The sequence below is a fragment of the Equus caballus genome, chromosome 5 (assembly GCF_041296265.1).
Source record: "Equus caballus isolate H_3958 breed thoroughbred chromosome 5, TB-T2T, whole genome shotgun sequence".
Classification (NCBI taxonomy): Eukaryota; Metazoa; Chordata; class Mammalia; order Perissodactyla; family Equidae; genus Equus; species Equus caballus.
The window spans coordinates 101629807-101653972 of NC_091688.1; the positions used below are offsets into that span (position 1 = coordinate 101629807).

The 24166-nt window shown below is 51.0% G+C and overlaps 1 long non-coding RNA gene across 1 annotated transcript; it reads left to right on the forward strand.

The window, feature by feature from the left end:
- Positions 1–3513: 3513 nt before the first annotated feature.
- LOC138924163 (uncharacterized) lies at positions 3514–22862 on the forward strand. The gene is made up of 3 exons (XR_011438906.1): positions 3514–3741; positions 6090–6294; positions 22680–22862. It is a non-coding gene; the product is annotated as an uncharacterized lncRNA (long non-coding RNA).
- Positions 22863–24166: the final 1304 nt, after the last annotated feature.

Below are 24166 nucleotides of genomic sequence, written 5' to 3' on the forward strand. Positions count from 1 at the left end.
CTCGCTCTCTCCCCACTGTGTGAGGACACGGTGAGAAGGCGGCTGCCTGCGAGCCAGGGGGAGCGCTCTCACTGGGAACTGAATGAGCTGGTACCGTGATCCTGGACTTCGCAGCCTCCAGAACGGTGAGAAATGAGTGTCTGTTATTTAAGGCACCAGTGTGTGGTATTTGTTATGGCAGCCTGAGCTGACGAATGCAGACTGTTATGAAAGGGGATGTGTCAGGAGCTCTGGGGACACCTAAAAGGGGGCTGGATCTAATCTAAGTGTCATGAAGCCCTCCCTGAGGAAATGACACTTACATTGACACGAGAAGGACGTAGAGAACTTTGACAGGTGTAACGGTCTGGCTCCCATCAGGAGAAGAGAGCCTCCTTCAGCACGAGAGGAATGAGGGGTTTAGTGTGGGAATCAGAGCTGCTGTGGACGTGGGAGAAGCTGGGGGAGTGACGGTCTGGGGGAGAGGTCAGAGGGTTGGAGCGGCAGGTCCTCCGTGTTTCAGCCTGAAGCGTGGCCTGGGTGGAAAAGCTGTAGTTTACAGTTGTGTTGTCCGAGTTGTGTCCATCTGGACGCCAAAGTGAGACCAGGAGGCAGGAGCTGTCGGGAGGTCTGGGAAGCCTGTCTAGCTACTGCACCTGACCAAGCTCTCTGCCCGACCATCGTCAAACGGCCACCATGTTTGGCTGCCATGACTTTGGGCGAGTAAAGGACTCTGCTTCATTCCCACTTTCCCAGTCTTACATGAATTCCTCTCATTACCAGCGAGAAAGGGAGTTCTGTGAAATATAGTTCCTAATCTTAGCCAGACGTGGCTGTGCCAAGTTGACCACAGACAACCCAGTTCAGCAGGTGATGGGGGAGAAAGCTCCAGGCTAAGGAAACAGCATGAGCAGAGACGTGGAGGTCAGAATGAGCACGGTGTGCCCGAGGAGGTAAAGACAGCTGAGGAAGTCGCAGGAGGAGGTGGGAGGTCAGGCTGCAGAAAGCACTGGGAGCTTTTCATGGATATCGCAACGTTTTTCCAAGAGGGATGGGAAGCCATTGAAAAGTTTCAAGCAGGGGAGGACCTGATCAGATCTCCATTTTGCAGAGGTCACTGGCTGCTGGATGGAGAGTGGACTGGAGGACACAGGAGTCGGGGCAGGGGATGATGTGGGAGTTTTTAGCAGTCCTCCAGACAAGCGCCAGCATCGATACAGGCTAGGATGGTGGGAATGGGCTGCAGAAAAGTGGAAGGCTGGGAAACACATTTTGGAGGGAGAGCAAAGCTCCTCAGCTGTAGCTTTGAAAAAGCAGCTGCTTCTTGCCAGTTGATTGAACCACATGAAATTGCCATTGTATAGGTCGAAATGACCAAATATTGGCAATTTCAAATGACTCAAGCTAATAACTTCTCCAAAGCTGGATCACAATCACGTTGCTCAGAGGAGGGGCCATAGGAGAGCTGTGGTGGCTTTCCCTACCAGCCAGAACCCGGAGCCAGAGGGGCTTTCCAACCGCATAGACGCTGTGAAGAAATCTCAGTCCAGGAGGCCTTCGGTTGCAAGTAAGAGGAAATCTAATCCAAACCAGCTTAAAGCCGGTGGTGCTTACAGGCCCTGGAGACTGAGGCTGCTGTGCTACGGAGGGAGGGAGCGATGGTTTTTCAGGGATTTGCTTTCGTTTCTCTGCCGTTCTCTCAACTCTAGTCCCCTCTGAGGGACAGCTCCATCCTCAGGCTGGCTCCCCAGTTCTGCCTCGGTTATGCGAGTGGACTCTCGGCTGAGTCCCCAGAGGCCATTTCAGCACAGCCAGCCCAAGTGTGGACGAGCCAGCCCCCTTGACAGTGACTGGTCCGGGGCTGGGCAGGCCTAAACCACTTTGAGCCAATGAGATGGGAGGAGAAATTCACTGGGAGTTCTTGAGGAAGACACTTTCTTGGTCTTAAGAAAAAAATCTTAGGAAGCCAGCCTCTCTCCTTCCTTCTGGGTGAGAGCAAGGAAGCATGGGCCCTTGATTGCTAATGAAACCAGACTGCAAGGATGGGGGAAACCAGCCTTGGGATGGAGCCAATAGTGTGGACCTCAGAGCATGCACGAGGTCCTTGCTAAGGCCGCTGAACCTCTTGCCCACCCAACCCTGAAGCCTCCTCCTTTGTCAGCTAACACTGCTTAAGCCAATTTGAGTTGAACTTTTTTGCTGCCCAAAGATAAAAGCATCTTTAGTGACACAGATACTGATACAGTTTTGCTGTGCATTGTCATTTGGCTGCCAGACCGTGTCTGGCAGAAAGGCAGCTATGCTTTCTGGTTGGTAACCTCAGCATCAATACAAAATAGTAATTAAAATCTCTAGTTCTGGAGTCTGAGTTGGAATCCCATCTCTTTTACCTAATATCTGGGCAGATTTGCTTAATTTGATTTGCTTTCTCATCTGTAAAATAAACACAGTAGTACTGTTGCCCTGGAAAGACTGTTGTGAGAATTAAATGAGACAAAGCACAGGAAGCACTTAATGCGGGGCATCCACATAGCACATACTAGGAAAGGCCGTGCTATAGTAAGGTTGGATGTCTGTTTCCATCTTTTCTACATCTCCCAGTATGCTTTGCAGCATAAGCCAAGTGGACAGCAGCTAGGATGACCATACAATTTGTCATCCAAGTCAGGATGTTTGTGTCTGGGATAAGCTAGCCCTGGTGGTCTAGTGGTTAAGACTTGGCGCTCTCACCACCATGGCCCTGGTTCGTTTCCCGGTCAAGGAACCACACCACCCATCTGTTGCTTGTCACACTGGGGTGGCTGTGTGTTGCTGTGATGCTGAAAGCAATGCCATCGGTATTTCAAATACTAGCAGGGTCCCCCATGATGGAGAGGTTTCAGCAGAGCTTCCAGACTAGACAGACTAGGAAGAAGGACCTGGCCACCCACTTCCGAAAACATTGGCCATGAAAACCCTGTGAACAGCAGCGGAGCATTGTCTGAAGGTGAGAGGAAGGTGAGAGGATGCCGCAAAAAGACCAGACAGGGTTCCGCTCTGCTGTCCACAGGGGCACTGGGAGTTGAATCGACTTGATGACGCTAACAACAGTCTCTCCTGGGGAAACTTGGATGTATGGTAACTTTAGTAGTATCAAGAATGAATCCTAGACAGCAACATTTTCCAGGGAGGGTCATCAACCTGAGATACAGTTCTTGAGTTCAGGAGTAACTTCTCAGAGGACCCAGAAGTATAAAATTGTGGTCCATGATGAATGAGAGTTCTTGACAAGGACATCGTTCTTAGAAGAGCTGGACCGTCACATAAAGCTAATGTCTAGCACGCGTATTTCCTTTCTGCATTTATAACAACGGAAACTTTTTACAAGCTCTTTGCAGGCAGCACTCAGCTTTCCTCTAATCCCATATCTGTAACGCATTTCACAGAGATGGTGGGAAGATGGCATTTGAGGAACCATCTTAATATAATTATATGACACGGATTATTACCCCAAGTTGAAAGGATGACTCTCTTTTTCTTTATTCTGTGCCAAAGGAAATTTCAGGAAATGAGTTCAAGCTGGAATCTTCCATGCTGCCACCTCAGCGCTGGGGAGACAGAGTCTCAGGACCCAGGAGCACACGCCCTGTGTCACATGCCCTGTGGTCAGCAGAACCAGGCTAAAGTTGGCCATGAGGAGTCCTTCAGACTTCAGATGAGGCCCTTCATTTCTAACCCCGCCAGGTTTAGGGGAAGAGCGGCCCGGCCCCTGTGTCGCTGGAGGTAAGCCTGGGAGGTCGTGTGTCCCTAGGGGCACGCCACTGGAAGGGGCACTTACTCATCCTCAACAGGCACCTCTGACCTGACAAGTGACTTCAGAACTTGACCCTGGAGATTTTCCCTCGATATCGCTAAATCAGAGAGGACCTCCCTCTGGGCAGGGTGTGATTCAGGCCCCGGCTGTACTGGACAGGTGGTTGCCTCCACAGCATCCCTTCCACACACACACCCATGGCGTTACAGTTGTGCTGTTTGGATGGACTTGACCATATCCAGCTCTAGAGTCCCAAGCCGTCAGGATCATCTCATCGTCAGGACCGCTTGGCCACTGTGGTTCAAGAGTGGACATGTGACCTAACTTGGCCCAACAGAGAGAAGCTTGGGGTTTTTCTTTGATTATTTGTAAGCGTATCGCTCTCCCCCTGGTTGTGGACAAAGAAACATGTTGCTCCAGGAGATGCTGGCAGCCATCTTCATGAAGCTTTGGGTCGGTGTTAATTTTGGAGCCCTGATTCTGACGTTAGAGCAACATGAGCTTAACATTCTATTTTGTCACTTACTAGCAAGGGACTTTGGGCAAGTTTCTTAACCTGTCTAAGCTTTCATTTTCTCCACTGTAAAAGGGGATTAATAATAGTATCTGTTACATTGAATTGCTCTGAGGATTACTTTAAACTGTTTAAAATATGTGAGAGCAGAGAACTCAATGCCTCACCCACAGTGGGCTCCTAAGAAACATTAACTCCACACCCCGTGTCAGACTAGTATGCAAGGACCGTCCCCACCCCCGCCCCATCCAGACGCCACATGTGTGTGTGTAGTACAGCTCTTGCGCAGTGCTGACGTTTCTGCCTTTTGTGTAGACGCAGCTTCTCTACTGAGGACCTAGGATGAAACCACCCCCGTGCGTGAATGAGGAGGCATAGCCTGCATAATTGTGGGGTATAGACAAAGCATGAGGCAGGAAATCAGAACTTAGAAGGTGGGGCTTAGACAGTCAGGAAGATAAGAGAGGGAATTGTCGATTTCTTGGCTTATTCTCTGGGATCTGGATGTCAAAGAGTTTAGGAGGGACAAGGGAGAGATGGTTGCTGCTCCAAGGAGCACGCCGGGCGCCAGGCAGAGGTGTGCTGTAGGAGCCCTCAGGGTGAAGAGTGGGCCATGTGCTATAAGCCAGGTCATGAGGCTGCATGCCCGTCTCTGTTTTGATTTATGTTTTGTTTGTACCAGTCTTAAGAAAAATGTGTTTGAATGTGCCAGTCTTTGCTAGTGAGGCTTACTGGGCAACCCCTGCGTGGGCCCATGTTTGAGCTGCAGCATTGAAGAAGTAGTAACATCCTGTGTGGTTAGTGTGCTCACGGCAGGTATACAGTAGAAAAACCTCAAAAGGCAAGAGGTCGGGTGTAGTGGCTGGCCTCCTCTTCCTCTCCTGAAAGTCCTCCATTATCAGTCGTGGAGGCCCCATTTTTTAAGGAATCAGAGTGGTCTCCTTATTCATGACTGGCAGTGTGTTGGTTGGAGCAGGCCTGCAGCCCAGGGTTGGAGAGTTCAGTATCCAGCAGGAGTTGGGCCAGAGATCAGAGCTTGAGCAAACGGTCTGAGGATCAGCCTGGGACTCCAGTTTTAGGAGGCAGCCAGCACACAAACCATAAACCGGAGGGAAGAGGCACAGGTCACTGGAAGCGGCAGATACAGTAAGGGCAAGGCTTCAACTCAACAGCGTCATTCAGAACGTTCTAGAAAATCGTTTACCGATTCCAGACACCACCTTCTGGCGGGAACAAGGCTGACAGTTCCCCTCCATAGTCAGTGGAAGCTGCATGAGTTTCGTCCCTCCAACTCTTAGTCTTCTGGGAGGCCACCTCCCAAGCATGATGTGGAACAGTAGTTTTCAAACAGTGAGCCGCAGAGCGCCTGGGAGCTCTGGGGACCTCTCGGGGTCAAGAACAGATGGGGATGAAGATGGGAAGGCAAATAAAAAATAGGCAGGCTTCAGGGATTTGTCACCTTGACTCTGGGAAGTTCCACTTTCCTCTGTTTTGATTAGTGCCTGGGAGAGAGTCTGGCACAAATTAGCACTCAGTAAAAAAATGAACTAATGTTTTAGATATGGCAGCTCTTCACCAGTTTCATTTGATTAAAGGATTCCACCGCTAAAAATATAAGTATGAAAGTTTCTTCTTTGGAACATTCTTTGAAGAAGACATCTATCTCATGTAAGAAGGGCTTGAGTCAACACTTGTTTGGGGGTCTCTCCTTTTGGACCCAAAAGCTAACTCACTTTCTGGGTTAGGAAAGAAAGTCATCAGAGGAGGTGACATATTTGTACTCTCCTTTCTTGCCCTCCCGAGACTGTGCTGACAGCCAGAGAAGAGTGTGTTATCAGAGACTGATTGGCATTCTCCGTGTAAGATCTGATTCCTCCATGGTGGTGGTCTTTGTTTCCACGAAGGACAAGAATAAAATAACTCCCTCCGTGGCTCCATTTGAAGTGGCTGCTATGAGTCAAGTGTTTCCACATGTTGTGTCATGGAGTCCTCACTGGAAACCCCACAGGTGGGTATTATTATTCTCCTCCTTTAAACGAGGCAAGTGAGGCACAGAAAGATACAGTAACTTGTCCAAGCTCACACAGTTAGAGAGGTACACACAGGGCTTGAGCCATGTCGGCCCGTGCTCTGTTCATATTGGCTTTTATTGCCACAAAAGTGATTTTGGATATTATGAGACTCACTTTGAAGGGTCATGGAGAACAGAGATCCGTCACGAAGGCAGGTTCCATAATCTCCTCCCCTAATCATCTTTCATTAAATAGGCTGGACACTTACACGCTTCAGGTGCTTCAAGGGAAAGGGGGCCTGGAGGCACAAGCCGGGCTCCTTCTTCCCACCCATCCGTTGGTAACTTGTGGCAGCGCCCGTGAGAAATCATCACGAGTCGGGGTCAGGGAAACACGTGGAACAGGAGGGCAAGGGAAAGAGGGGCTGGGCACTGCCTCCTCCTTTGTGGGGCAGATCAGCCAGCAGGGGGCGCTGGCCTTGATGGGCCCAGAGATGTAAGGCTTCAGACACTCCTGGTCCCCTGGTTGGGTTAACTCCTGGGGTGGGTGGGGCGGAATGGGGCCAACTGAGTTGAAATCCTTGCTCTACCTCAACCATGGGTGGACCTTAACTAAAGTACTTAATCTGTCCAAACCTCAGTTTTATCTTCTATAAAATGGGGATAATTCTTCTTATGGTTATTGTGAGGATTACATAACATAATAAATTAACATGTCAGACATAAAATAGGTCTTCTGTGAGTGGTTTCCTTGCACATGCTCTCCTCCAGAGTCCCCTTTCCTGTCCCCAATCCCCACCTTGAATACTGGCTACCAGGCTGCATTTAGCTCCAGGGTTTCAATTTCTAGAAAGCTGACTGAGGGGGCTTTCCTGGTTGCCCTCAGGAGTGTTCGACTACATACCTAGGAAAGGAGAGCGATGGAAATGGAAGTCAGCAAAAATCCAGCAAAAGTGGCGGAAAATCATCGCTAGGACTTCCTTAGACCAAAAGAGGAATTGTTCCGGGGCCGGGGCTGCGGGAGGTCTGTCACACATGGCTGGTGAAGAATCCAGTGCGTGACAGCAAGAACAGAGACTCATCTGGATCTCAACGAAACGCTGTCAGGACTCACGCCCTCTATTTTCTCTCTCCATTTTTCTGCATGAGTCATCGCCTTTCCCTCCAGACCAGCTTCCTTCTCTTGGTGGATATCCTGGCTACAAACTGTTTGCAAATTCCACAGCTTGTGTCTTCTTTCCACCACCAGAAAAAGACTGAACCACCCTCTCTCATTGGTGTCAAGAAAAAATAGGGGGCTCAGCTGGGGTGATATGCTTACCCCTGGTCTAACCCACTATGACATGAAAGGGGGTTTGCAAGAACATCGTGACACTTACTCGAAATAGATAGATGGAGCTGGGATAGGAAGATTTCTCGGAATAAAGGGAATTCTGTTGCTAGAATAAGAAGGACGGGTGCCAGATAGACAAAGCAACAGACGTCATTTACGGAAAGTCGAAGTCCCACCAACAATGTGCTCGACTGATCACACTCAAGAATCTCTCAAACCAGGAAAGGGCTACACTGTCCAGGTGAGATGTCCTATCCGAAGGTTCTCAGGCTATCCCGTGGGTACATCTAAATTCCTGGGGGACAAGGGCCCAGGGTGCGTGTTGTTTCCGTGGAGAGTGTTAGTCTAATCTAAATGATGATTGGACTGGATGCGTCGGAGACAGCCTGTCCTGTGAGCGACGTGGTCTTTTCTCACCAGAGCTGAATGGACCAGGCATGGCGAGCTTACCTGAGGCTGGGCAACCTGTTGTTGCGTCAGTGGTCTCCGAATTCATTCATTCATCAGTCCATCAGTCCGATAAATACTTATCAAGTGACAGGCATTGTTCTAGGACCAGGCATACAGTGTCCCTGCCTTCACGGACCTTAAATTCAAATGGGAAGACAGATAATAAAACGATAGATGTTGGGCGTCATGAAGAATATAAAGCCAGGCGAGAGACCAGAGACTGGCTCACATAGCCTGACTCTGGAAGAGAAGATGGGTAATCAGATTTCTGAAATCAGGTGCTGGGAAGCTGAGTCAGTGAGCTGTGAAACCTTGGGTAGCCTTAGGATCTGAAGCCCCCAGATTGGGTCAAGTGTGGCACAAGCAAGCAGAAGAAATCTCTCTAGAGAAAGGAGGTAGAAAAAAGAAGTGAGAGGGACAAGCAGCTCCCTGCAGGTGGAAGGAGAAGCCTCCGGTCCTGATTTCTCCTCTTGCAGTTCCAGTCTCCAGGAGGCCCAGCTTGGACTTCCCCCAGAAGCGGCGGCATGCTGGCCCCAGCCTGCACTGGCTCAGGAGAGCCGTTGTGCGCATGTCTTCCCGACACTGCCTTCAGCGACATGACATTTGTAGCTTGCAATCTGCCCGGGTGGGAGTAGTTACGCTATGGAAATTGCGAATGCTAAAGGGGTGACCTTCACAGCTGCACGCCCACCACCTCACAAGAGGCCTGGCACCCGGCCACCTTGGCCTGTGGTCACATATAGAGTGTGTTTAGTCACTGCATGGGTGAATTGAACTCTGGATCACTCACAGCTAACCTCGTGTGCCAGATGCTGTGTGCCAGGTGTTATGCTAAGCACAATGACTGTATGTTCTCTCATATAATGCCAGAGCAACCCTGTGAAGCACAGCTACTATCCTCCTCTTAAAAATAAAGAAACAGAGGTAACAGAGAGGGCAAGTAAGTTCCTGGGGCCATACAGCTAGTAGGTGGCAGGACAGGGCTGAATAACTAGAGTGAATGGTCCCCTTGCAGGCGGTCGAGCAGTAGTGACACAGGAATGCAACTCCCAGACTCTGTGGCTTCCTCCTCCGGATGGACGCACTCAGCAGATGACAGGGCTGGCGACGAGGCTGGATTCCACACCTGGCCTGGGGGGGTGAATGGTGGAGAAGTGGGTCACGGGCAGCGTGTGGCTCCAGTTGTCTGTGTGTGCGATTCCAGCTGGTCTGAGTTCTCCTGAATTGGCAGCCCTGCTGTGAGCCATCCCTCTCTGTTGAGCCCGACCTTCAGCTGCGACTTCTCTGAGGGGTCTGTGCCTCCTTCCACTCCTGGAGCCCGGCCATGTGGAGCCAGCCTTTGCAGCTCACCAAGGTGTTGTTTTTATGTGGATGCAGCTGCAACTCCCAGAGGCATTTCCTGGGGCTGGCCTAGCGCCTAGCAAGGGTTTGGATGTGGCCAGACTTGAAAGCTGAGCAAACCTCAAAACCCGGGGGTTGGTAACCCCCTGGAACCGGCAGCTAACGCAGCTGCCAAGGACCCAGCAGCCAGGAGGCCATTAGGCTGGGTCTGGCCCACGGCTGTAGCCCAGCAGAAGTCAGGAATGAAGCTCTCATCTCTGTAACATAATGAGTTCTCCCTCAGAAACCTGGGTGCCACGGTCCTGACCAGTGACCACACGCCTGTCTTGTTTTCCCAGCTCAGCAAGAAGGCAGGCTGAGCCCAAGAAGACTGGCAATGCCCCCGTGGGATCAGGTTGCTGTGTGTGGACTCCAGGCCACGTGGGGCCATAGGGGACCCCATAGGGGTGGGTGGACAGAACGGATTGCTCTGAGCCGGGACACTGGGCTTTGGCATCAGTCAGACCTGAGTTCAAATGTTGCCAGCTGTGGGATGACAGGGCCAGAACTTAACCCCCAAGTCTCCGTTCCCTCCCCTGCAAAATGGGGAGAATCATACTTATCTCACCGGGTGACTGTGACAACGCGTTGTACCTGCATCATCAGCACACGAGAGCTATTATCATACCAGATCAATTTCCGTCACAGGCTAAGGCAGGGACACTAATTCAGGAAATCACAGACTCTGAGAAAGTTAGTATATGGTGGCATCTTAGAAATGACTCAGCCCAATTTCCTCACTTCACAGAGGAGAGAGTTGAGGCCCAGAAGGATTAACTGCTTGTCAGGTCAGGACTGGAGTGGCCTCCAGCACCCCGGCTTTCCGGCTCACCCACGCGGCATTCCCAACTGGGCATCAGGCTGTAGCCGGGACTGAGCATTTGCAGGCTTTTGAGAGGTGCTGGTTCTGTGGTGGGGGGGGGTCTAGTGACCAGGACATCCCCCAACATTGAGCTCCCCATCCCTCTGCACTCCTGGAGTAGAGCAGGAGCTCAATAAACGTTGGTTTGAGTGAATCAGAAGCCCGGGATGCCCCTGAGAAGATAGAGGTGCAAGGTTTCAGCACTAACCACCGCGATGCTTGGGCCCAGCGCTTCAGCCGAAGGCGGCCTGGAGGGAGGAAATGGAATTGGATAGGCCGGGGGTCCGGGTCCCGACAGCTGCGTGGCTACACTCCAGCTGGTCGAAGTTAGCCGAGTCACCCACTTCCTCTGAGCATGTTTCCTAGTCTGCAAGATGGACAGTAATGCCTGCCTGGCCTTTACAGGGAAGCCGTCAGGATTCAGTGAGATCCTCTCATTGCCTCCGACATAACCAGCATGCCTGGCAGCCGGTGTGTGGTGGAGACAAGCCTGGACTCGGAAGCCAGATGGCCTGGGATCCAGCCAGCTCTGCTGCCTACCTACTAGCTCTGTGACCTACTAGTGACTACTGTTATGTAGTCTCTCTTGCCTCACTTTCCTCATCTGTAGAAGGGGACGAGACTATTCACCTCCTAAGATTGTTACTGAGACCACAAGAATTACTCGTGTGATATCTGAGAAGAGTGCCGAGGAAGGAGTAAGCGCTCAGTGAAACGCCAGCTCCTAAGATGTCTAGCTCAGGGGTGTTTCCAGCTTACATCCTCACACGCCCCTGTTTGCAGGGTCTGTTGGCTCCCCCATGGGCCCTTCCTCACCTCCCTCTTGGCCGACCCGTCCCCACCCAGTGAGCTGGGAGCTTCCTCAGACTCGCCTGCCTTCAAATGCCCAACGGAGGGAGTGAACGAGGCTCCACCAGGCTCCTCACACTCACCTGGTGGCGCCTGGCTCTCCTCTGTCAACCCCAGTGACACCCTGGCCCTGGGACCCTCACCAACCCTCCTCACGCCCTTTCACTTGCCTCCATCTAGCTGGCGCCACAAGGGTGAGTACATATCGTCCCTGCCCAGGAGACAGTAGGAGAGAGAAAATGTAAATAAAGTATAATATGACTGCCCAAGTTCCACGTGGATTAACGGTGAGAAATGAGTCTAGAAGTCAGTTGGAGACTGATGTGGGCAAGCATCAACGCCAGGGTGAGCGGTGTATTCCTCAGGCGGGGAGGGCCACAGAAGGCTTTTGGGTGGGGTTCACAGAGTGAGTGCTGGTGGCGGCGGCTGCCGGGAGAGCCAGGAGGAGGGAATGTGCACAGAATCTGCTTTGACTCCACTGGACCCGGTTCATCAGGATGCTCAGGGCTTCTCTGTTCCCGGCGCTCCTCCCTGGCCTGGTCTGCTGACACTCACCTCACTCTGGGCCTAGGGAAGCCCCGTGCTTTCTCTCTCGGCTCCTCCCAATCTCCCAGCAAGTCTCAATCTCAGAGAGCAAGCACTCTCTGAGGTCACCCTCACGGAGCTTCTCAAATCCGAGCTCTGTGCTGGGAGGATGGGTCCAAGTCTTCCAGCCTCGCCTTCAGAGCCCTCGTGCTGACGCCACACAGCCTCAGCCCTGGGAGAAGCCTTGCTGAGTCTCCTACCTGCCCGCCGTGCTCAGGCTCTAACTTCCACACCCCAAGGCCTCACTCTGACTCCCAGGGACACAGATCCGGGTTCACAGCAGCTTCCTTCCCCTCAACCCGGCATCAAAATCTGTCAGGGAGGGGTGGCCTTGCTGCACATTTCCCTGTGGAAAGGAGTGCCCGGCCCCCTACTGGGGCATATCTGGGAAGACCCAGTGGCTCTTGCCAGAGCAAGGGGTCTACTCTGAGCTCATGCCTGGTGGAAAGGGTAGAAAGGGGCCCCTCAACATATCGGTCCACCTGGGACCTGTGAAGGTGACCTTACTTGGAAAAAGTATCTTTGTAGCTGAAACTAAGGATCTGGAGATGAAACCATGCTGGATTTCCCAAGTGGACTGTAAACCGAATGACAAGTGTTTGATCGGAGACAGAAGAGAAGCCGACACAGATGCACAGAGGAGGCGAAGACAGAGGCAGAGGCTGGAGGGATGCTGCCATGAGCCAAGGACACCTGCAGCCACAGCAGGGGGAAGAGGCGAGGAGGCTTCTCCTCCAGACCTTCTGGGAGGTGGGGATCCTGTCAGCATCTTGATTTCCGACTTCTGGCCTTGGGAGCTGCCAGGGAATAATTCCTGTCGCTTTAAACCACCCCATTTGCAGTGGTTTGTTCCAGCAGCCCCAGGAAACTAATCCCTGGTGTCCACCCACGCCGAGAACAGGCTGGCAGCTTCCGCATCCTGTCGTGCGGATGTTTATTAAATGTCGATTCCCCGCCTGCCGGGGCTGAGCCACGGATACTGAGAATGGTACAGCGCGCCTTGTTAACCACAAAGTGCTCCACATACAAACGGGACCAGCAGCTGTTACGATGCTTGATTGTACAGGCTCCTACTCTGAAGGTTGGCCTGGGATTTTAAAGTTGTTGGAGCTTAGCCTTAAATTTGCCAAATTCAGGCAGTGGTAATACCGAGCTTTAAATTAAGCCCTTCCTGCCAGGTACAGGTCTCTCTGCTTTCCATGTGCTGTTTCCCGTAACCCTCACAGCAGCCGAGGTCCCTGCAACAGAGATCACCACGCAGGCATGAGGAATTTCGAATGCAGAAATCAGATGACTTGCCCCAAATTCCACAGGAACCAGATGTCAAACTGGGGCCCCTTGCTTACCCACCAGGCCGTTTGACCACCGTGGCTCGCCAGTCACTTAGCTAGAGCTTAGACACCAAGCGCCAGCTAGATGCTGGGGCCACAAGGGTGAGTACATATCGTCCCTGCCCAGGAGACAGTAGGAGAGAGAAAATGTAAATAAAGTATAATATGACTGCCCAAGTTCCACGTGGATTAACGGTGAGAAATGAGTCTAGAAGTCAGTTGGAGACTGATGTGGGCAAGCATCAACGCCAGGGTGAGCGGTGTATTCCTCAGGCGGGGAGGGCCACAGAAGGCTTTTGGGTGGGGTTCACAGAGTGAGTGCTGGTGGCGGCGGCTGCCGGGAGAGCCAGGAGGAGGGAATGTGCACAGAATCTGCTTTGACTCCACTGGACCCGGTTCATCAGGATGCTCAGGGCTTCTCTGTTCCCGGCGCTCCTCCCTGGCCTGGTCTGCTGACACTCACCTCACTCTGGGCCTAGGGAAGCCCCGTGCTTTCTCTCTCGGCTCCTCCCAATCTCCCAGCAAGTCTGTCTGTGACGGGTCGGTTCTCTTTCAGCCAGTCCCTGGACTCAAGTCTTTGCTGACTGACCAGGTCTCGCAAATGGCCTTCTCTTCTATAACTCCCTTTACGGTTCCTTCAACCTGGACCGGATTAGCATTCTTTCCAGTCTCCAACTTCCGACTCTCTTCTTGTTCCTGGTAACCGGCTCTCAGCTGCTGTGCAGCTGCGCCGAAGCAGTCATGGAATTATTCATCAATTTTTATTGCCCGCTCTCCATGCGTGGGGCTCTGTGTGGCTACTAGGGAGGATGAACAGATGCGCCCATCTCCTCCACTCGACAGAGACTTGATCTTCTTCTTGTGTCGGCCCAGTGCCTGACTTTTAGAAGAGGTTCAATATTTGCCAAATAAATGAAGAAGTGAATGAAGAAATAGTTTCTCTGTTTAATGAGCTTATTATCTAGTTGGGAAGATAGGTACGGCAATGTCTTTCTCATCGACATCACTGAGGAATAAAAAATTTTCTGTAAATGAATTTTCCAGATAAGTGAAACTTATTCCTTTAAATACCAGAGTATGTTTATCTTGGGCATTTTAGGGGAGAAAATTTAACTTCTTCCTTTCTTCAATTCTTGTATCAGTTAGGACTCTTTATGTTGCCAGTAGCAGAAAACCCAATTGAAACTGGCTTTAATAATAAAGAGAACTTTCTTATCTGAAAGCCAGGGGTTCACACTTTCAGGCGTGGCTTGATCCAGGGCTCAGACACTGTGATCAGGATGTAGTGTTTTTGGTTTTTTTCTCTCTCCATTTCTGGCCTTTCTCTCCTAAGTGTTTGCTTCATTCTCAGACAGATTTTCCCCTTGAAGTACAAGATGGTGCCAGCAGCTCCCAGGGCTACACTCTTCCTTATTCATGTCGATCAGGAAGCAAAAAGTAACCCTGGTACCTCTTATAGAAGAAGGAGGTTTGTCTTTCTCTGAAGACTCAGACAATGTCTCTGATTGGGTCACACACTCACCTTTGAACCAACCCCAACAGGGAGGGTATCGGGACACTGTGATTCCTTTGGGCCAATCAGGGCCAATCCTGGGGTGGGGGGGGGGACAGTCATTCCCAAACACTGGGACTGCGCACAGGGAAGGGTGAGTCCCCAGGAATGCAGAGAGGTGGGAAAGGATGCTCAGAAGCAACCAGCCAGTGTCTGCAGCCTCCTTCCCTTCCTTCTCGTCTCTTTCTTTCTCACCTTCTTTCTTTCTCTGCCCCGTGGCAAATTCTGTGCCAGGAGTGGAGGCTACAGACACGAGAACATGTTCCCTGCCCTTGAGGCCCTTCGGGGCTGGTCAGGAAGTGAGATGAAAGCAATAATTCTAGCAACAGATGAGTGCTAATAGTAGAGAGACGGGAACACAGAGGAAGACAGCAGACGGCGTTGTTGGCCTGGGACCTAGAGGGCTTTCCAGAACTGTTAAGACTCGAGCTGATTTTGTGGACTGAGTAAGAGGTCCTCAAAAGGTCAAGAAAGGAAGTGGCACTCCTGTCAGAGGGAACAGAAAGCGCGGCTCCAAAGGGATGTGAAGGACTGAGGTGAATTCCAAGGGGGTCTGTGTGGCTGGAAGAGAGGCGAGGTGGGGCGTGGAAGAGAAGGGAGGGGGCTAAGAGAGACGAGGCATTCATCCGTCCTCCACTGACCTGGGCTTTGCACATATATCGCCTTATGTAAGTCTTACAATAGCCCAATGGGCATGTGTTATGGGATAAAGTTATTTACAGCCTTCCCTTCTCTTTTGTCTACTTAGCATCTTTCTCCACTCCTCCTTCCTCTCATCTCTGAGGATAGAAAAGATAAAAATGGCAGAGACAGATTTTCAGAAGAAAAGCAGTGAGAACAGTAAAATCCCCGAGGGGCTGTCCTCTGTGAGAAGATGCGACGCATTGGGAACATGGGGGTGGCCATGGTGAGGAGAAAAGGGATGTGCTCTCACCTGATGGGACAGGGAAAGGCGGGGAGAAGTTTCCATTAAAGGAGAAGGGGAAGAGACAGACCCCCCAGGCTGGATACCCGCCTCCAAGAGGGAGCCTCCTGTTGTAGATGGCACAGTCTCCATCAGCCTAGGTCCCTGAAAGATGCGTGGAGCAGAGCACCCATCCCCACGCCCTCCACTAAGTAGGCTTTGCTTGAGCTAGAAAGAAACTTCTGTTCTGTGAAGTCACTGAAATCCCCGGGTTAGTACACAGCATCTTCTCTCCTGCTGGAACTGATGGGTGTAAATGGAAGGCTCCTGCGGGAACCAGGCCTGCTCCACAAGGTGGCTTGCACAGTGACGTTCTGACGCCTGGTCCATGACTCACCTACCTGTACGCCACGTTCCAGGACATTTTAACTGCCATGATGCCAGCTCTGTTCTCAGATGAATTAGTTTTTTTCCACTTATAGCTGATGTCGATAACGACGAGGTCCTCTCTTCCCCCTTGCTTAGAGGACACCTTGCGGCCAGCCATTTCTTCCTGGCTTTTTGGCCACATGCTTTATTCTCCTTTGTCTGTTTCTGATTTTCCACTGTTAGAGCTCTCGGGTCAGAGTGGCAGAGAGGACCTCATTACTTAATAAATTTCTCAGAAAATGTTAAGATTCACTTGTCCAAGTCCTTCATTTTACTGATGACAAATCACAGGCCCAGGAATTCAGTCATCTGCCCAGGGACACACTATAGTTAATGACAGAGATGGTCCTAGAAGCCCAGAACTAGGGTGAGGCAAGCGAGGCCCCTACTCTCAGGGGCTGGCCCTGCGCTCATGAGGGAGCCCTCTGAGATGCTCTTTCTTCTCTAGAAGAAATAGCAATGTTTTCCGCTGGCTAGCTTTCTCTGCCTGCTTCCCACTCCTAGAAGGTCAAGAGCAAAGTGACTCTTTTTTGTTTTGAATTGTCTCAGTCTGTTTTAGTTCATGCTGACATAACTCCCTTATGGTCCTTGAATTGGATTCTAGTCCACTCCGTTAGACAAAAGCTACGTCTAACATTCTTTTTTAGACAGACAGGCTTCTCCTTCCTGACTTACTCATAGCATAGCCTTCTGTGGGGCTGCAACCTGCAGAATCCTACAAGCCCCCTGTCTCGCTGAGAGGGTCTGCTGGGTGTGAAGACACCTCAGTCCTCCCAGTGTCTCCTTTACTCTCACCCACCACCACGCTCACAACACTTCCGACACCAGATGAGTGGGTTTGTTCCCACATCACGCAGTTCTGTGACACCAGCTGGGTGTCCTGCAATTTCACTCCGTTTTGACACTATCCACCCGGAGACAGAGTTAGATCCCACAGCCTCAGGGCTCAGTCCCGTGAGACTGCCCCCGTTTCAAATGCCAATCACAGGGCGTGGGTCCCCAGGTTACCCGCAACTTCTGTCTGACTTGGCTACAAATTGGAGGTTCCTGTGACCTCCTCCCCTTTGGACTTGATTATTTGCTACAACAGCTCACAGAACTCAGGGAAACATCTACTTACGTTTACCAGTTTATTAAAGGGTGTGATAAAGGATACAGATGAACAGCCGGATGAAGAGATGCATAGGGCCGGGTCTGGGAGGGTCCTGAGTGCAGGAGCTTCTGTCCCTGTGCAGTTGGAGTGTGCTACCCTCCTGGTACTTGGATGTGTTCACCAGGCTGGGAGCTCCACGAACATCATGGTGTAGGCTCTCTGGTGACCACCCCCCATCCAGGAGCTGGCCCAGAGTCGCCTCATTGGAACAAGAGATGCTCCTATCACCCAGGGAACTCCAAGGGATTCAGGAGCCCTGTGTCAGGAACTGGGGTCAAGGTCAAATATTAGGACAAAAGATGCTCCTAGCGCTCTTATCAGTTAGGAAATTCCAAGGGTTTTAGGAGCCCTGTGCCAGGACCCAGAAAATACCAATGTATGTATTTTTCTATTATTTCACGTTAGATATCCCCTTAAATTAAATATTTCAGAAGTCTTAACAAAGAGTCTTACAGCCATATCCTTGATTTGTTCTTTGCCCTGAGCCATTTCTTACTTTGAGATTCTTTGACCCTCTGGAGAGACTGAAAATGTGAAATCATTTTATTTTTCCAATCTAGGAAGTCCTGGTTCTTCTAAACGCCCTTTAAATTCTGCTTGCAAACAGAGCAGTTCCTTCTTGAGCTCATCTCTCCGTTACTACGGCTGAAGGCATCCAGCTTACACTGTTGACATCTGTTTGGAGATCTCTTCAGCCATTTCCACAAGCCTATCAGTTGTTTTCTATCTTTCACGTTATTGTAGGCAACACCTTGTCAATTGTGTTACTGCAGCCCAACACGGGTCATCATTTTCCAGCCTGCTATTCTAGTTTCTTCAGTGATTTTCTGGTCTGCACTAATGATGTACTCGTCATTTTTCCAGGCTTTGTTAACAGTTTCCTCATAGCCTTTCCACCTTCTCCTTGCCAGCCAGTCCCAAAGCCAGTGCCGAACTTTGTTCTGAGTTTCTGTTACAGCTACATCCCGCTTCTGGTACCAATTTATGCATTGGTTATCTATTGTTGTGTAAGAAACCACCCAGAAATCTTCCTGGCTTAAAAAAAGTAATGCTTCTTTCCTTCTTAAGATTCTGTGGCTTGGCTGAGTGGCTCTTCTGATCTGGGCTGGCTGGACTGGAGCTGGAGAAGGATCTCTGATGGCCCATCACATATCTGGTGATGAGCTGGAGCAACAGGGCTTCTGGGCCACATGTCCCCAGCATCTAGCATGCCAGTCCAGGCTTCCTCACACGGAGGCTGGGTTCCAAAAGCAGATACAGAGGGCAACCCCTTTTCCATGATCTCTTTGCAATTCATTTGTTAATTCCCAAGTAGCCAAAGCAAGTCATCTAGCCAAAGCCAGGTTTAATCAGGGGAGAAAGGATGTGATGATGGGAGCTGCAAAATACGCAGCCATTCTAAAAACGTATAATATAATGTAAGCATTGTTTTGTGGGATTATTTATGCTTGTTTGGGGGGCTGCTGGTTGTCCAGTGTGATGGATAATTTTATGTGTCAATGTGACTGAGCCACAGAATGCCCAGACATTTGGTCAAATACTACTCTGAGTGCGTCCGTGACAGTATGCCTGGATGAGATGAACATTTGAGTTGGTAGACTAAGTAAAGCTGATTGCCTTCTCTAATGTGAATGGGCCTCATCCATTCAGTTGAAGACCCGAATAGAAAAAAAGCTGAGTAAGAGGGTTCTGCCTGAGTGCTTGAGCTGGGACATCAGCCTTCTCCTGCCCTCAGGCTGGAACTCCCACCACCAGCTCTCCTGGGTCTCAGGCCTTCCAACTGGGACTTGCGTCTTCCGGGTCTCCAGCACACAGACTGCAGATTTGGGACTTCCCAGGCTTCATAATTGCATGAGCCACTTCCTTGTAATAAATCTCTTTACACACGTATCCTGTTGGTTCTGTTTCTCTGGAGCCCCTGACTAAAGCGTCCAGTGTTCCTGGCATGGTGGGACGGGCATGGGACCATCATGCCCAACGCTGAAGCAGTGATTGTTACACCCAGGCACTGTTCTGAGTGCTTTGCTTCTATGAGTTCATTTCAAGATCATAACAGTCCTACAAGGCAGGCATTTTTACTGCACCCGTTTATAAAAGATGAATTGGAGATACAGAGAAGGGAAGTAACTTGCCCAAGGACACACAGCCACCAGTGATAGGACAGGACGTGCCGCCAGGCAGTCTGGCTGTAGAACTTGAGGTCTAATCCTACACTTCACTGACTTCCTAAGAAGGAAGGAGTGGCGGAGGAAGGAGCAAGAGACAGAGAAGCAGCAAGAGGAAGGGAGCTGAGGGGTGACATAAGAGGGGTCTGCAGGGGGCTGACGTGGGCACTTGCTGGGGTGTTTGTCTGGATCACAGAAGGGCTTCTGCCCACCAGATGTCTCCGGAGCTGTGTGTGCACACATTCTATCCTTCTCCCCTGACCCCAGAGAGTCAAACTGGATCCAGCCTGGGCCAAGAATAACCTCTCAGGAGGTTGGAATTGGGACTGAGAGATTCAGATTGGCCTGGATTGGACGTTGTAACCAGAAGAAGTAAACTCAGGAGCTGTGGGGCAAAGTCCTGCCCACCAGGTGGCCTGGAGAGACTGAGAGAGGAGGCGCAGATGCAAGGAGAGCAGAGGAGAGGCCTGAGAGACCAGAGAGGAGGCGCAGACGCAAGGAGGGCAGAGGAGAGGCCTGGCGGGTCTCTGAGAAGCCCTCTGTGCTCAGTCAGCTGAGCTCAGCAGCTGCCTCCTCCCGCTCTTTGGGTCCACGCGGTTCCCTGATTCCTCCCCTTCCTGCTGTGTTAGAGACTATTGACCTGTGGTCCTTAGAACCCAAAGGCTGAGGGATTTCATGCCCCCGGGAAACAACTTTAAACCTGATATGAAGGTGATGGAAGCCCTCAGAACCATTTATAAACAGAGGAGAGGAGGGCGGAGTCTAATTGTTCTGTCTGGACCACAGTGTGGAGGCAAGAGGGAGGCCAATTTGAGCTCAGCAGGAGGCACTCCCCAACATTAGCACTGTCTAAAAACAGAGCAACCTGAACCCTAAAGTGGGTTCCCTGGCCCTTGGGTGGCACAAGCCCAGAATGACCCACAACACGACAGAGGAAATTCAAGCCCCAGGAAGGACCGGAGTTCGACTAGGCGATGACTTCTGGGGTCACGGCCGCCCTGCGATGTTGCGATTCTGTGCCTCTGCACTGGGGCCTGGACATGTCTCTGCCAGGAGTTTGTTTCTGCCGAGGAGCCATTCCTGGTTTAGAACGTGCAGTTGGACCAGCTGCCTAAGGGACAGTCGCTTCAGCGGGAGAGCAGCCAGCTGGCTCGCTGAGCCCCGCCCAGCCAGGGCTGAGGTGGGACAGGCCTTTCTTGTCAATGTTTCCTCCCCACTCCTGCCAGGATGGGCCAGCCAGCTCCTGGGGCAGGTCGATGAGCTTCTCTCCAGCGAAGGCCCCAGGCACGGAGCCCCTGAGCCGCGGTTAGGACTCAGGCCTGTCTGGAAGCCCCACGACTGGCTTCTGCTCCCCCACACACCCCGTCCACACCTCCTCCTCTCCCCACACCACCCCCAGTATAACAGGTGTTTCACGTTCTACAAACAGTAATTCCTTATTAGTAAGGAAATCCAGAAAGCGTAAAGATAACAGAAATTATTCAAAACCCTATCACTCAGGATCGCCCCCCACTTGCTCTTTTGGTGACCGTTTATGGATCTCTCTCTCACACACGCGATAATTTAATGATCTCGTCCGTGGAGCTATTCTGTAAACTGCTTTTCCCCATTGTCGCCTCTCCTGGACTTGTTCTCTTGCTGATAAGCACAGTCGACCTGACCAGGCCCCTCTTCCCCTCCTGAGGGTCTTCCTGCCTCACCTGGATGTCGGCGGCTGCTTGTGCATCCCTCTCGACATCAGTACCTGAGCAGAAGCTCCGCCGACCCTGCGCTGGGTATCACGGCCAGGTGCGGGCTGCTCTGCTCCCGGGGCCCCTCCTCTTGCAGAGGCTTTGGAATGAGCAGCCGTGAGGAGTCACAATGAAGGGCAGTGACAACAGCAATTTCTTTCTGCTCCTTGGTCGGCTTGTCACTCTTCCCTCTTTACGGAATGCTTGGTTTCTCTCACTGTCCAGCACCAGAGCTTCAGAGCCCAGCTGTGGCCAGGGGGACGGCAGGCTTCAAACAGCTTGTCGAGGGAGTTTAGCATCTTTGGCACAAAAGATACTGTAGGAAAAGGACTTGAGCGTGGCTTTGGACCCACAGACTCTTGTCAAAGGGGAGTGAGGGCTTCTTAGGCAACAAGGATGGTGCCTGATTCACAGGGACGCTGCCCCATGGGTAGGCTGTCATCTGTGTCCCCACTGGAATGTTCCTCTTGCTGGGTGCCTGACCCCCTCCTCAGGGCCTTATCCTCGAACAGCAATCAATGCTCCCACCCCTGGGCCTCCTCTTTGGATTTTTGTTTATCCAGGTTTTCTCATCCTCGGCACTGTTGACATTGCGCTGGATAATTCTCTGCTGGGGAGGGCTGTCGGGGGCATTGTAGGATATGTGGCAGCATCCTTGCTCTCTATCTGCTGGATGCTGGACCACTCACTTGTCACCACCAAAAACGTCTCCAGATATCGCAGGGTGTTCCTGGGGCACAAAATCGCTGGGAACTACTGGTATGGAGGTCAAAGGGCGAGCACTGCAGCCAGACCAGCCCAGACTCAGGTCCCGGCACTGCCTCTTACTTAACTGTCACCTCAGCAGAGGTGTTTTACTGTGTTTGGACTTTGGTTTTCTCAGCGTTACAATAGGGGAAATAACAGTTCCTCCCACAAGGGGTTAGTGACGGGGTTAAATTACATGAGGGACATAAATTGGTTAGCAAAGGGCTCAGTGAATTATCCCCTTTTATTTTTCACAGTAATTCTTTGAGGTAGTGTCAATATCCCCATTCTTCAGAAGAGAAAATTGAGGTTGAGGGTTATTGGTCAACTTCCTCAGTCGGTAACTTCCTAGCCACGCCTGGAATAGGTCACTCGTGTGCTGAGACACCCCTCAAGGCAGGGGCAGTGAGCAGAGTCTGGGGTGCCACAACCCGCGGACCGGCTGTTCTGGTTAACCCCAACATGCTTCGCAGATGTGACCATTTTCTCTGCGAGCTGGGTTGTGCGTCAAAGCCTTTTGTAACTCCAAGTCATCGTACAAATGACAGCTGTGATTATGCCACAGAACTTATTATTACTGTGATTATCCTGCAGAATTATTATATAGAGTGTCTGTGAGGATGTAGCAAATGGCCGAGGGAGGGGTGTATTCACTCTGTGGGGCTGGACCTCCTGAGCTTTAGAATCCCTTTCCCTGAGTAAGACTGAGTGGAGTCAACGTCTCATGAATGAGGATGCTGAGAACGAGTGTGGATGATGAGAGGAGGGAGAAAGGTGGAGAGCAATTAGAGCTGAGGGATGGAGCGGGGGATACGACCCCAAACAAACAAGCAACTGGGGCAGACTGCAGCCCGAGATGGTCAGCTGGGGGCTGCTTCACCTGAGGATGGCCCTCTCTTCTCTCCACCCTAGGCTTCCAGAATCAGGACTCAATCGTGGGTGAAGAGGAGGATGAAGCGATGAGTGAAAAGCAAAGAGAGCCAGATGCTAATGGCAGAACCTAGGTGGTGGGTGTTCACTGGAAAGTTATCTCACCTTGCTTTGTATGTTTGAAATTTTTCATAATAAAAATACTTAATCTCTGGAAGAATAAAAGATGAAGTAAACGAGAGAAAATATCTCAAGACCAGAGATCCTGTGGCTGCAGGTACCAATCGGCCTCATGGCCTCCTCTTCTCTGACCTATTGGAAGCTTCAGCCAGACAGACGCTCCTGGGCTGAGGCCACCCAGACTTCAGCATCATGTCTGTGGTCCTGGGACCTGGGGGTGGCCTGGAGAGGGGGTGGGGGCAGAGGCAAGGCTCACCGGGTCACACCCCCAAAGGCTGCAATTTGGTTGCTGAGCTTTCTCATTTTTCCTTCCCCCATCTGTCTGACATGTGTGCAGAAGCCCCTGGAAACAGCGGCCCCCTCGATGGGTCCCTGCTCTGGGCCTCTTTCTTTGCCTCCTATCTCAGCTGTGGCGTCGCTGGGCTCCAGACCCTCACAAGCCCGCCCGGCCTCTGATGCTGACAGCAAGTTAGGACAGCCAGGCTGTGGGAGTCTATCACAGCTCCTGCTGGGCTCACCTACAACACGCTTCTCAAATGTGTTTACACTTTGACCAGGAACCAGCAGAATATATTTCTTCCCTTTTGAATTTTAAACTTGAAAGTACATTAATTTTTAAAATAAGATTTTTTGTAAAAAGCAAAACATTTCCCACAACCCCTTCATTCTAATGCGTTATTTTCCTGTCTGAAGTATCTGTTGGCTGAGAGCACAGACTTTGGGCAGGCATGGGTTCGAATCCCACCTCTGCCACTTTCTGGCTACATGACTGAGGGTCACTTCCACAACCTCGCTGAGCCTCATTTTCCTCACCGATAGGGTGACAATTCCTGCTTAACGTTGTTTTGAAAATGAGAAAATAACGTGTGAGAGTCTTCATGTGATGCTTGGCATAGAGTACGTTCTCAGTTAACGGTAGCTATTAATATCATTATCCCCATTACCTTTCCCTCTTATCTTTTAGTTCTTGTTTCAGACATCCAAATTTTTACATGGTCGAAGGCATAGTTTACTTACATATAGAATTTTTGATTAAATTTTTGACACCAGGAGGCGCTGGCTGTGTGACTGCCAAGTACCAGGGTGACGTTATCAATCTCTCCGGAATTTACTTACACTGATCAAACTCACAGAGGCTGAAATATAAATCCAAACGTCAATTTGTTGACTTACCAAGAGAAATATAACTGCCTCAATTATCACACACAAAAAAAGGAGAAAATGTAGGCTGAGGGCGTAATGTGTTTTTAATCAATCGAGGTTTCCTGATCTGTACAGTGTTGGAGGATGGGCTGGTTTAACACAAGGCTGGATGTTGATTTGCAATTTAAGAGAACAAATTCTCTTTC